Source organism: Ovis canadensis, chromosome 17 (assembly GCF_042477335.2).
Source record: "Ovis canadensis isolate MfBH-ARS-UI-01 breed Bighorn chromosome 17, ARS-UI_OviCan_v2, whole genome shotgun sequence".
Classification (NCBI taxonomy): domain Eukaryota; kingdom Metazoa; phylum Chordata; class Mammalia; order Artiodactyla; family Bovidae; genus Ovis; species Ovis canadensis.
In genome coordinates, this window is record NC_091261.1 from 22269817 (window position 1) to 22284676 (window position 14860).

A 14860-nucleotide genomic window follows, 5' to 3' on the forward strand; every position below is an offset into this window, starting at 1 on the left:
TGTGATTCTAGATACTGGTAGGAGCATCTCTTTGTGATTTTAATTTACTCCCAGATTATTTTGAATATTCTTCCTTTGGGGGGAGCTTTGCACTTGCAAATCTCTTACCTGTGAAATAAATTGAATCTACACTTGATAAATATGTTACACAATGCCAGCTTGTTATCTAGCAGGTTTGTTCAAGAAAGAAACAAGTGATTCTAGTTGTGTTCTTTCGTGGTTTCTGGTCTTACTCCTTTAAAGTTTCTGGCCTGACAAAAGGATCCTTCGTTTTCTTCAGTTAATCAAGTCAGTGCAGGGTGACTACTTAGGTAAAAATAACTCGCTAATTTAATGTCAAAGTCTAGAGTGAATTAATTTCCCTTCCTTGGTTGTCAACAAGTTTGGAGTTTTGGCCAGTTCTGGTGAAGCAAAGCCCAGTGACAGAACATTTGTACCACTAAGCCTTCAAACTCTTACTCAGCTGTCAACACATGGGCACTTTCTGGAACCAGATTCTCTCATGCTGTGCACTGCCTGCAGCTCGCCCGAAGCTGTACTTTGACTAAAAGGGCTGATTTCTCTTCTCTAACCCTTGTTCTCATTTAGTGTTAAAACCCACTTAAAGTCTGCCCTTCGTTCTGAAAAGTACACAGGCACGTGTCATCTCCTTAACCATGGTGATGTGGAAGGAAGGGGCTCCAAAGAAACGCTGGACATCTGAGTGAATAATTGATTAGCGAGTAGACTGGCGGTGTTAATTGTGAGCTGTGGTATAATGACTGCTGAAACCAAAGCTTTCTGGAGGTTTTCAAAACTTGGGGAAAGTTTTAAATACTGAGCAGTGGAGTCAATGCACTGAGGTGGAATTTAAAGTCTTTTTCTACTTTTTGACAGTAATGGGCTTTTTTTCTTTTTAAGAGTATGGTTTACTTACAATATTGTCCTAGTTTCAAGTGTAGAGCAAAGTGATTCAGTTATCCTTACATACACACACACACACCCACACACACACCCACACACCTACACACACCCACACACACATTCTTTTTTAGATTCTTTTCCCATATGGGTTATTACAGAGTATTGAGTAGAGACTTGGCTTTTGCCATTTGCCACTTTTGTTCCCTGACTGCAGGCTCATTTGTTATTAACTATGTGTGGTGTTGTTTTGTTTTTAATGTTTGTCTGCCTGGAGCCACTTTGGGGGTATTTATTTATTAGAAGTACTTGGGAGTGCAGGATGGATAGAACAGCCTCTAGAACCAGAGAATAATAGATAGAGACAAACAAATGTTGGATAAAGCAATGAATTCTTTAGCCATCTTCCACCAGTATAGCACAATGAAACAGAAACTTTATTCATGTAGGTCCTGACAATTTGATCTTCAGTGATTCTTTTCAAGTGAAATTGTAGAAAAGAGCTCCTAAGTTTCATCCCGTGGAAAACATTACAAATCCTTTAAAAATAGAAGTGGCATTCAGTGTCTCCATTGAAAAAGAATTCGTAAACAATTGGCGTTTTGTTGACCTGCACTGCCTAATACACGAGTAACTAAACGCATGTGGCTAATTAAATTTAAATTTAAATTAATTAGAAAATTAAATGAAATTTAAGTCAGGCCCCTGGTTGCAAAAGCCACATTTCAAGTGTTTAAATAACTACATGTGGCTACTGGCTTTTGTGTTGAATAGAGCAGACTGGAAGTTTTCCATCGTTGTAGAAAGTTCTAGTGGACAGCAGTGCACTGGACAATGCTAGGGAAAGCCAAATGAGGTTTTGCTCATTTCTTTTGTCTTGTATTGTTTTTGGTTTTGGTTTTTAGTTACAGTTTTTAAATACTTTTTTATGGAGGCAAAGACTGTAACTGTTTAGTGTGAGAATGTTGGTGTTCATCTTGGTATCTCACTGTTTTGGTATTAAACAGCTCACAGATCTATAAATACATTCCAGTAACTCAGAAACTAAAGAAATACCTTGTAGATTGGCCAACCCATGTTTTTTTAGTATTCATAGCAAAAGAAAAAAAAAAAGAAAAAAGCTTTGCTTATAGGTTGCTCAGAAGAGGAAAAAAACCCATCTGATTACAGAGCCAAAGAATAAAGTTTCTTTGCCTCTAATGAATTTATAACCCAAGAACATTTCAACACAGGGAACTCAGAAGAATTTTTGTCTATGTGATAAAAGGCAAGATTAAGAAAATCTAGAAGGAAATACTTAAGAAAGTAAATCCTTTTAAATGAAGGGAAAAAAGTATTTTCTTAAGCTGTATAAAACTATTTCACAATAGTAAAGGTCCATTATAAAGAATTTGTACGGTAGAGAAAAGGATACCTAACAAGGTAAAATTCATTTGGAATTCTATCAAACAGCAATCAACTCTTGTAACGATTTAATATATTTTCTGGTCTGGCAAATTTATAATAATATTGATGACAGAGGGGTCATTGACAACTGAGTATGGGTAAGAGTGGGTTGTGCTTTCCGTGTGTTATGATTTAATACTCACTGCAGCCCCACAAAGGGAGAATCACAGGTCTTTCACTCCTTGACCACATCCAGTAACAGAAAAGCTCTGAAAACCAAGAGCAAAACAGAAAGAGTCTGGGTCAGGGCAGTCTGACCTGAAAGGATATGAGGTTGTTTTTCCACTTTATTTATCTCATTAAATATGAATACTAATATATTTTTCTGGAGAAATAGATAGTGTACTTAATTATAGAATTCTTCCCTAGAGCTTACTGGAATGTTTACTTAAAATATATATACACTATATGCGTGCTGAATTGCAACCCTATGGACTATAACCGGCCAGGCTCCTCTGTCCATGGGATTCTCCAGGCAAGAATACTGGAGTTGTTACAGGAAGGGGGACCCCTTCCAGGGCCCAAAACTGGGCTCTTGTCTAACACTCAGAAATGAATTGTCCAAGGAGACACACGTGCTGACAAAGCAAGAGATTTTATTGTGAAAGGGCACCCAGGTGGAGAGCAGTAGGGCAAGGGAAACCAGAACCGCTCTGCCACGTGGCTCACACTCTTGGGTGTTATGGCAATGGGATTAGTTCCTGGGTTGTCTTTAGCCAATCATTCTGGCTCAGAGTTCTTCCTGGTGGTGCACGCCCTGTTCAGCCAAGATGGATGCCAGTGAGAAGGATTCCGGGAGGTGGTTGGACAGGTGGTGTCTCCTTTGGACCTTTCCCAAACTCTTCCGGTTGGTGGTGGCTTATCAGTTCTGTGTTCCTTAAAGGATCTCCTGTCCTTAAACAACTCATGCAAATGGTTACTATGGTGCCTGGGCAGGGTGGGCGGTTTCAGTCAGTGTGCTTCCCCTAACAGAGTGAGTGGCCATGCCCTCCTCTAGTGGGTCTTCTTGACTCAGGGATCGAACCCACATCTCTTACGTTTCCTGCATTGGCAGGCAGGTACTCCAATTAAAAAAAAAAAAAACTCCTGCAGTCCTCCTGGTTAGTGGGAAACAGAGCTCTGACTCGCTGACTCCAGAATTTGAGTACCTAAAGCGTTGTTTCATTTGAGCAAAATTACTGTGTATTGAGAAACAGTAAATAAACACCTACCCACCTTTTGGAGACCCAGCAGAACTTTCAGATACTGATAACTTGGTAACCATCCCTATAATTTTGAAGCATTATTCGTCAACAAGAAGAAAAATTTGGGTTTATTAAACTTCTGAGGTTGAATTTAATGTTTCAATTTAATGATTTAATTTAAAATATCTGTTAAAATACATATGGAAATATTTGAGAAAAGGAAGCAAATTTCTGACTGATAATTAAATTCAGTGTTTATCTAAATATAGTATTTTTCTTGTGATTTCTAGGAGTACAAAAGATATTATTAATGAACCATGATTTGTAGGCAAAAATTTTTTATTTTCTATATTTACTGGATTTTAAAAATAATTTTATTTATTTCTTTTTTTTGGCTGCGCTGGGTCTTTGCTGCGGCATGTGCTTTTCTCTAGCTGCTGTGCATAGACTTCTCACTGCAGTGGTTTCTCTTGCTGTGGAGCATGGGCTGTGGGTCACGGGCTTCAGTAGTTGCGGTTCCCAGGCTCTAGAGCACAGGCTCAACAAGGGCTGAGTTGCTTCTCGGCATGTGGGAACTTTCTGGATCAGGGATCGAACCCATGTCTCCTGCATTGGTAGGTACCGTGGAGCCACAAGGAAAGCCCTATTTGCTGATCTTAAGCTATAATCATGTGATCTTAATATAATAAGCAAAGTTAGAATTACAGAGTACCCTGATATTTTGCTCAGTCTGTGGGTCTCATGACATCAGCTTTGGCCAAGGATTGGCAGTCTGCCTTTTGGATGACAAGCGATTTACCTTGTTGAACACTCCAATGAAAGCAGTATTAAAAGGAAATGGAAGAGGCTTCCACTGTGTGCATTGGTTTATTTATTTTTTCTTAAACCATGTATTTGTTAGAATCTTGGACAAGCAAGCAAGAATCAGTGACCTAAATCTTCTTTGTGATTTTGCTGTGGCAGTCTCATATTAATTGGCTCCATCAAAATAACTCTTCTAAATCTTTCCAAGTCCATTCTTCCCATTCACCTACAAAGCACAGTTTTAACTTGGCTTCAGATAAACAGTGAACATTTGATCCACCTTAAAAAAACCCTTGATCTGACTGTGGCATTGGCTCTTTTTAGAAATGCAATAATCTCTCAAACCACCCAACTAGCACTTATTATTGACCAACAATGTATAAGGCTTTATACCTGGTATTATTTGTTGTTGTTTAGCTGCTAAGTCATGTCCAACTCTTGGGACACCGTGGACTGTAGGCCACCAGGCTCCTCTGTCCTTGGGATTCCCAGGCAAGAATACTGGAGTGGGTAGACATTTCTTTCTCCAGTAATCAAATCCTTATCTTTTATATTTCCTGCATTGGCAGGTGGATTCTTTACTGCTACCACCACCTGGGAAGTCTACTACTACCACTGCCCCTAAAACACATTCGTCTCTTCTGTGAACTTCTTGAAAGCAAATGTGTTAGATACCATTTTACCTCTATCCATAATGCCAGGTAGGCTTCCCTGGTGGCTCAGTGGTAAAGAATCTGCCTGTCAATGCTGGAGAGAGATGTGGGTTCAATCCCCGCATTAGGAAGATCCCCTGGAGAAGGAAATGGCAACCCACGCCAGTATTCTTGTCGGAAGAATCCCATGGACAGAGGAGCCTGGTGGTCGCAAAGAGTCAGACACGGCTGAAGCAGCTTAGCAGATAGATAGCAGTAGTAATCATAGAAATAGTAGCAGCAGTATCATGGCATTTTTTCTGTGTTTGGCACCATTCTAATATTTTATATTAACTCATATAATCCTTGTATCAACCCTAGGAAGTAGATATTTTGGAGAGTGGAGGGAACAAAAAGTGCCCACTGAACTGAGAAGGCATCTTTAGACCAAAAAATGAGACAGGCAACTCCATGTGATCAGTTGTTCGGTTTATTATAAAGTAACTTACAGGCTAGGATCTGGTGGACAATGACCCGGAAGCATTCACAGCTGTACTCCACACTGCCGAAGGGCCGTGGAGACAGTCATATTAATAGTTAACCTAGGGTGTGGAGTAGGTGTCGGGAAATAGGATGTGCATTCCTAAGTGAAGACTCACGAATGGGTAACTAATCTTGTGGGCGCTGGGCATCTGTCAGAGTTTAGTCATTGCTTTAATCATTGTTTGAGACCTATCAAAGCACAGAACCCACCGGATCCTGATGATTAGTAAACAATATACTACAAAGGGCTTCCCTGGTGGCTCAGCATAAAGAATCTGCCTGCAGTTCAGGAGACTCAGGTCCAATCTCTGGGTCAGGAAGCTCCCCTGGAGAAGAAATGACTACCCACTCTAGTACTGTTGCTTGGGAGATCCCATGGACAGAGGAGCCTGGCGGGCTACAGTCCATGGGGTCGCAAGAGTCAGACACGAGTCAGCAACTAAACCACCACCACTACTGGTGTGGCTCCGGAATTCACATTAGGCTGTATTTTCAAATGAGGGGATTCTTGAGTGTGTCTCCAGTCATAGGTAGGGAGGATCATTCAAAGAGAGGACTGCAAGCAATTCTGCTCAGTAGACACTTAATAAATGTCCAATGTGTGGAAAGCACTCTAGATGTGAATAAGATACAGACCCTGCACTCCAGGGATTTATAGCAAGTTTACCTCCTTGCTAATGATCTATTTGGGGGCTGTTCGAGAAAAGAGTATGATTTCTATCTGATGGTTTATTTTGCCTTTTTGTGATCCATTGTATTTCTTACTGAATAATCCACCAATCACAAAATATTTTGCTGACACTTTTTTTTTCTTTCAACTTTTATCAAGTGCCAAGTAAAACTTCGGCAGTGTATGGGGGCCTCAGAAACAGTAATAAGTGAGATAAATCATCCCTTCCCTCACAGAATATGCAGTTAGTGACGATGATTAAACAAGTATCAAAATAAAGTGTGAAAAATGCTCTGAGAGGTGAAGATATGAGAGGGTTAAATAGAGACCTTAACTCTCAAGGACCTCAGGAGTGCTGATGCCTGAAAGATGAGATGTCATCTCATCTGAGGAAAAAGGGGTTTCAGGAGTAAACAGGAGAACACACATATTCCAGGCACAGGGAACAGCGTGCTCAGGGGCCCAGCACAGAGGAAGAACCTGGTTCATCGGATGAACTTGAGGGCAAGCAGGGGGAGCAACCTGATCTCGCAGATGCCTTCCTTCTCTGAATCATCTTGGGGAAGTTGCTTTTACTCTTAAGCTTCAATGACTCCATTTAAAGAATGAGAAATACAGTACCTCCCTCTTTGGGTTGTTAGAAACATTGAATGAGATCGTGCTTACAAAGGACCAAGCCCAGAGTAGGTGCGATAGGAGACTTCATCATTATTAACTTAGAGGGGCCACCTTGACTGCTTGTGGAAATTGGGTTAGAGCAGGGCTAGACTAGAGGTGTGGAGACCAATTAGGAGGCTGGTACAGTAATTTAGGAGTAAAAGAACCTTGGCATAGAGGAGAGCACCACGGGGAATGACAAAAGGCAATGTGATTTTAGAGGCAGAACAGAGCCCTTAGTGGGTGCAGACATAGCAGGTGACAGGGAAAGGATTTAAGGTTGACTCCTAGATTTCTAGTTTTGGGTTACCAGCTAGGGACAGACAGACAGGTTAGAAACCCAAATCCAACCTTGTAATGTACAGTTTTGGAAAATTAACTCTATGGCTGTGGATGAGCTATTCTTACGTACTCAGTGACAGAATAGATGGGAAACACTTCTAAATTCCTTCCCAGCATCTTTTCAGCATGACACACAGTAACTCGGTTAGCAAATACCATTTCTGTGAAAACCAAATTATAAGAGAAGAAGCATATCTTTGCATGGAGTGCCCTAGGGCAGTTGATATATATTCAACAATGAAAAGTCTTGATTCTGTTTAGTTAGGTCACATGTATAATATACTTAACTAAAAAATGAGTGTCTCTTATGCTCACTAGGAGGGTGTTCATTTGCCAAAAAGAGATGCTATGCTTCCTTCTCAAATGAATCTTCATAATCAAGTCAGGTATAACTGACTTATTGATGATCTAGACTTGACTGGGTAAAAGCACAGAGCAAAATTACTGTCACTCAGTAATTTTAAACATTATTTTTCCCCCCTTTTGGTTAAAATTTCAGAATAAACCCCATAGTTTCTCCAGTCATTTTCAGGTATTAAACGCCCTGTCTTCTAGGAGAAAACATATGAGAATATCTTAAGTCACAAAATCATAATTATATATCAAAAGATTGATCAAATAGACTTTATTAAAATTAACATTTGTTCAACAAAAGCCACCATTTAGAGAATAAAAGGCAAGCCACAAGTCAGAGAAGATATTTAGAATACACACATCATTTGTCAGGTATCCAGAAGAGAATTATATCTAGACTATGTAAATAGCTCATCAGTTCAGTTCAGTCACTCAGTCGTGTCCAACTCTTTGTGACTCCATGAATCACAGCACACCAGGCCTCCCTGTCCATCACCAACTCCCGGAGTTCACTCAGATTTGCGTCCATCAAGTCAGTGATGCCATCCATCCATTTCATCCTCTGTTGTCCCCTTCTCCTCCTGCCTCCAATCCCTCCCAGCATCAGAGTCTTTTCCAATGAATCAACTCTTTGCATGAGGTGGCCAAAGTATTGGAATTTCAGCTTTAGCATCAGTCCTTCCAATGAACACCCAGGACTGATCTCCTTCAGAATGGACTAGTTGGATCTCCTTGCAGTCCAAGGGACTCTCAAGAGTCTTCTCCAACCCCACAGTTCAAAAGCATCAATTCTTCGGCGCTCAGCTTTCTTCACAGTCCAACTCTCACATACATACATGACCACTAGAAAAACCATAGCCTTGACTAGACAGACCTTAGTCGGCAAAGTAATGTCTCTGCTTTTGAATATGCTATCTAGGTTGGTCATAACTTTTCTTCCAAGGAGGAAGTGTCTTTTAATTTCATGGCTACAGTCACCATCTGCAGTGATTTTGGAGCCCCCAAAAATAAAGTCTGTCACTGTTTCCACTGTTTCCCCATCTATTTCCCATGAAGTGATGGGACTAGATGCCATGATCTTAGTTTTCTGAATGTTGAGCTTTAAGCCAACTTTTTCACTTTCCTCGTTCACTTTCATCAAGAGGCTTTTTAGTTCCTCTTCACTTTCTGCCATAAGGGTGGTGTCATCTGCCTATCTGAGGTTCTTGATATTTCTTCCAGCAATCTTGATTCCAGCTTGTGCTTCCTCCAACCCAGAGTTTCTCATGATGTACTCTGCATAGAAGTTAAATAAGCAATATACCGCCTTGACGTACTCCTTTTCCTATTTGGAACCAGTCTGCTGTTCCATGTCCAGTTCTAACTGTTGCTTCCTGACCTGCATATAGGTTTCTCAAGAGGCAGGTCAGGTGGTCTGGTATTCCCATCTCCTTCAGAATTTTCCACAGTTTCTTGTGATCCACACAGTCAAAGGCTTTGGCATAGTCAATAAAGCAGAAATAGATGTTTTTCTGGAACTCTCTTGCTTTTTCCATGATCCAGCGGATGTTGGCAATTTGATCTCTGGTTCCTCTGCCTTTTCTAAAACCAGCTTGAACTTCTGGATACAAATCAGTAAAAACTATAGGTGACATAGTAAGAAGTGGACGAATATTTGAATAGACATTTTGTTAAAGATGATATCCAAATCTTCAAGAAGCATATAAAAAAGCATTCAACATTGTCATCAGGAAAACGCAGAATGACTAAAATTTAAAAAGATGGTCAATAACAGATATTAATGCAGATGCCTAGGGACTGAAATCCTCATGTAATACTGATGGGACTGGAAAATGGTTCAAATATTAATACTTTGGGAAATTTTTTGGCAATACCTATGACTATTGTTTGGCAGTACCTATGACTACCTATGGTATATGCATGCTGCCCTCTGACTTAGCAATTCTGATGTCACACACACACCCAGTAGATGAGTGCACATGTCCACTGGAAGATGTGTTCTGTAGCAACATTGTTTTTTTAATAAACAAAAATGGAAAAACCTCAAATGTTGATCATCAGGGAATAGAAAATAAGTTGTGATGTATTTGTACAGTAACACACAAAATACGGATGGAAAAGATGAGCTGCTCCTCCTCCCAAATACATAGTTAACTCTTACAGACCTAAGACTGAGCTGATCAGTGCAGACACAAGAGAGTTAATATGTATGATCTCACGCAAATGAAGTTTAAGGTGAGAAAAATTAACCTGTGGTGGTAAAAGTGGGGATAGTGGTAACATTAGCTGGGTGGGTCTTGACCAGGAGGAAGCAGGAGGAATCTTTCTTGATTACTAGAAACGTTTCACGTTTGGGTCTATGTGGTGATTACCCAGGTATGTATATATGTGTATGAGATATATATAGAAAAACCTGGACCATCTTTGCTCTACTTCAATAAATAGAGAAAAAAACCTAGTCCAGTGTCCTGTCAAAACTTCAATCTCCTATCCAGTTGGAAGCTTTTCCCCTTTCTTCCCCTCCCTATCAACTCATGGTCAATAATCTGTAGTGAGAAGGGAGAGTTCTAATAGGTTTCTTCTCTCATCCTTGGTCCACCTCCTTTCCCATTCCTGAGCCATTGTTTTTATCCCCTCTAAGATCAGGTAAATGGAAGAAGGAGGGGTCAGAGATGAATGGATACAGTGACGTGTCTTGGCTTGTAATCACGTTCAGATGCTGAGTGTGGCGCATCTTCAAAGGCCAACTCTTTCTCTTGTCAAGATGCTTCTGTGGGTTTTTCAGTGATCCTGCTTATTCTCTAGGAACCTCCCAATACAACATTAACTGACACGAGCAATGATCGTGTTCCTAGTGCAGCTGCAGCCCTTGGCCTTTGTGGAGCTACTCCTCTCGGTGGGTCCTAGTCACAAGGACCCAAGTCCATCTCTTCCTTAGATCACTTGACCCAGAGGAAAACCAACGTGTCTTTGCCTGGCCAGTGGAGAACTTGCATTCACTCCCACTGTAGCCTCTCTTCGCCTCAGCCTTTCAGCTTTAAGCTTCCCAAGGAGCGAACCAGGGCCCACTCTCTTGCTGTATATTTTTGCCATGAGGATAAAATAGAAATAATTATACAGAAATAGATGCATATAAAGCAACACATGCACATATATACGTGTTATACACATATTATTCAGTACAAAAGTAAGTGTGCCAAGTGTTAGCTTCTTTCTTCCTGGACTAAGTGACCTTTCACTGCCTTTCTTTCAGTAAAGCATCTTTCTTTAGTTACAGGCTTTGGGGAGAGCAGAGAGGACAGGGTTTAGGATCCGTTATTGAGATGTATTGTGTCCTTGGAGTTTACTCTTCAGCAACTTTTAATACAGGTGTGCTATATTTGAAATTAAACCAGGTGTGGTAAAATACCCATAGCCCTAGAGTTTAGAAAGGCCTGGATTTGCATCCCAGCTTCACAGTTCTAGGCATGCATTCAGTCAGCATATGTATTGAGGGCTTCCTTTGTGCCAGGGACCTTTGTAGGCACTGCAAATATAGGCAGAATAGGCAAGGTCCCTACCTTGAGGACCTTCACCAGGGGGTGGAGGGTGAGTGAATAGTAGAAGGAACAAATAATAGGCAAATAACTAAATATAAATCAAGTGGTGTTAACGCAATGTATTTGGTGGGTGGTCAGGGAACATCTTCTAAGAGACATGAATTAAGGAGGAAGAAGAAGAAGGTAGAAGAGGAGCAATATTCCACAAACCAAAGACCAAAGCATTTCAAGAAGGAGGAAGTTAAAAAAAAAAAGGAGGAGGAAGTCAGATGCTGTTGAGTGATGTATAACAGGAGGGGCTGTCAGTAGCCATGTGAGCCCTAGACAAGTTATCTTCCTTATTGAAGCAATAATAGTCTGTATTACCTTTCTGAGGATTGAGATAATTATGTAAATCACCTGTCACATAATAGACCAGTAACTGAAGACTTTTTTCACATTTCGTGTGTGTAATAAAACATGAACTTAAAAATTCACCGTGAAAGATATTTTTTTAATGGTCTTCATCCATTTCTCACTGAATTTGCAGTATCTTCAATTAATTGCACATAAGCCAAAATATGGAAGTCAATAAGGTAAAGCATAATCGTAGTGGAACTGTAGCTTTGTCTTTTTTAACAGACTGTATTAGTAACAAGCAGTTAACTTGATGTGCCAAGTCATGTGTTTCGTATCACATGTTGTGTGAATTGTCATGTGTTTAAATATGTCTGAATTTTTCACTTCCACACTGGCAGAGATCACTTGTTAAGAGAATAAGAGCTAAGAAAATCAGATATTTCAGCATTTATAGGAATCTGTCTTGCTAAATTACAGCTTCTATGAATGATCAGCAAATTATTTCCATTTTAAATCTAAGAAATAAGGAAATTGATTTGGTTCTTCTCTGTTTCGGGTATTCCCTAATGACTTAGCATTGATTTTTAAACATGCTTTCAATTTTATAGAATGGCTGAATAATATGACATTTGATCTAACCTCTGCAGGAATGACAACATGAGACTGTTACAGACTCTTTAAAGTAATATAAAAAATTACGGTATCTTTGTCTGGCTACTTCACAATATTGTCACCTAATTTATTTTATAAAATCAGGCATTAAAAATTCTACCAAAAAGTGCTGAAGAACAAAGATACATTCAAGTGGGTGCTTTTAAATCTACTTAAATGTAAATGATATGTTTCTATGCACTAGAGTTTCCTGCAGAAGAAATCGGTATGCTTTTTGAAAGCACAACTCACTCTTAGATGTTTAAAAGCTTGTCAGATACCTTACAGGGAAGGAAATAGAGTCATTTTACTCCAAGTAAATAATTTCTCCAAATTTTCTTGAGCATATTTATGTAGGTACTGAGAGAGATCAAGAGAATTCTTTTTCACGTTTTAAATTCAAAACATACCAGCTGCTACCTCAGCTATCCACTAGAGAAAGGGAGAGTAACTGAATTTCTGCAGCCATGTGTAGAACTACATTTATTGAAATCCCAGGGAAAGCTTTTGTGTTTTGGATAATAGGGAAAATTCCACACGATATCTTGGATTGCATTTTCAGTCATAGTCCTGGTATTCTCCGGTCAGTGTCTAAAAATGCTTCATTCATTTAGAATGAAAACTCACACCTCAGAAGTCAGCCAGGTTTGAGGATTACAAGACATTTTATTTCAAATAACGTGACTACTCCTTGCTGGAAACATTGAATTCTTTGAATTTGGTTCAGAAAGGCCAGAGCTGGGTGACCGCCATTTAGTTATTTTTCCTCAAATTAATGAAGAATGAACGCTGTGTATTCTAAAGTACGTGGCTTTGATGAACTAATCTCACCCTATCATAGATCTATTTTTGAGGGCTTTTTGCCCCCTAGTCATATTTCTGGTATCAAGTACTTTTAAAAAATTCATTTTCCTGTTATTACAAGAAGTCAATTTATATTTTGAGGATTACTCCTATTTGCTCTCAAAGATCTTCCTCTTTTCACCTAAAAGAAGACACAGTCAGATGGTTTTGTTCCACTTAAGAAAACCCTGGCAGGCCCACGACACTGGCTACTGCTGTAGCTGTACATTTCTCTACATAATTGATGATGTGGGGCCCGCAGACAGCACCAGTACACAAGCCATATAGATTACCATACTGCGAGGGGTCTCAGGTCTTTGAATTTTCCATTTTTGAATAGAAATAACTCCTTGCCAAGTAACAAAAATTCCAGAAGGAGTAAGTTTACCATAATAATAAATATTCTTCAGAGAACAAAGCCTTTGCCAGCAACAGAAGATTCTGACAGTCTTAATATCCCAACTTTATTACCCTCCTCTCCACTCCAACCCTCTCTCCACCTAGCAGCTCTGGAAGTGTTTGGTTTGGCTGCCATTTCGGTAATGTATATAGATTCTTAAGTTTAGTGCTGCTGCTGCTGCTAAGTCGCTTCAGTCGTGTCTGACTCTGTGCCACCCCGTAGACGGCAGCCCACTAGGCTCCCCCGTCCCTGGGATTCTCCAGGCAAGACCACTGGAGTGGGGTGCCATTTCCTTCTCCAATGCATGAAAGTGAAAAGTGAAAGTGAAGTCGCTCAGTCGTGTCCGACTCTTCGCGACCCCATGGACTGCAGTGGAAAGTTAAAATTCCCGGTGGCACTTTTTGAGGTCGTCCCTTAATCTGGTTGCCCATTCTGGTTCTTTACTAGAAGGTGAGAAGGCTAGTAGATGCCGGTCGCCTTCTTGGAAAAATCATTTCTTTTTGGTTGCATCGGGTCTTAGTTGCGGCATGCAGGATCTGTGTTGCAGCGTTGGGGCTTCTCTAGTTGTGGCTTGCGGGATCTCAGTTCCCTGACCAGAGACTGAAGCTGCATTCCCTGCACTGGAAGGCGGATTCTTAACCACTGGACCACCAGGAAAGTCCCCGCTGCTGGTCATCTTTTCATGAGCAACCTGGGAGGTTCTTGCCTCCAGAGAGGTATTAGTTACATCCTGTTCATCCTGTCTGTCCTCTGTTCCCTCTAAACACCATGAGCGCACTTCCTTGTGTTTAGTCCTGTGTGCATATGCTGTCCCCCCACCGCCCAGACCATTTCCAGAACCTTCCACGTCCACCCTTCTCTTGACTCTTCCCACTCATCATTCTGGCCTCAGTTTAGATGTCACCTCTTCCAGAATTCCACATTCAGTGAGCAGTCCTTTCTCTCACATTACTTGGCCTCTACCTTTTTACTTTGCCACAACTGGACATCATATCTTATTTGGTAGAGACCAGGCTGCCTCTAACATTGTTTCCCCAGCTTCTAGGATATGCCTGCCATAGAACTGTGTCTGATAGTTAAATTTGTTGAACAGAACTACAGAGATACTGACAATATAAAATTGAACTTAAACATAAAAGTGATGATACAGAGTATTAGGTTTTAGATGATAAACTGTCTGAATCTGTAGTATTCCTAGATTTACACTTAGTTTTGCTTATGTAATATTTATTCTTAAGAATGCTGTGATAACCAAAAAAAAAAAAAAAAATAGAGTCAAACTACAACCATGTTTTGTCTTTAAAGACTCATAAGACCATAGCTTGTAATTTCAAATGGCCAGGTTAATATAAACAAAACCTGTGTTTGTTATGAAATAAACACACTGAAATTTTTGTATAAAACCAAATTGGGGAGGAGGCCATGTATCTATTTAATTTGGAGAGTTTAGGCTTATTGCTTTATCTGGGTTCATTTCCTTTTTAAAAAATAAAATCTCTTAAAGAGCAAAGTTTTTTTTATTTTTTTCTAACTCTTAACTTGTATACTATCTAGTT

The 14860-nt window shown here is 40.1% G+C and overlaps 1 protein-coding gene across 5 annotated transcripts in view; it reads left to right on the forward strand.

The window, feature by feature from the left end:
* Positions 1-14860, forward strand: part of SLC10A7 (solute carrier family 10 member 7) — a 311030-nt gene that overhangs the window by 176278 nt on the left and 119892 nt on the right. The gene's annotated exons all lie outside the window — the stretch shown is intronic.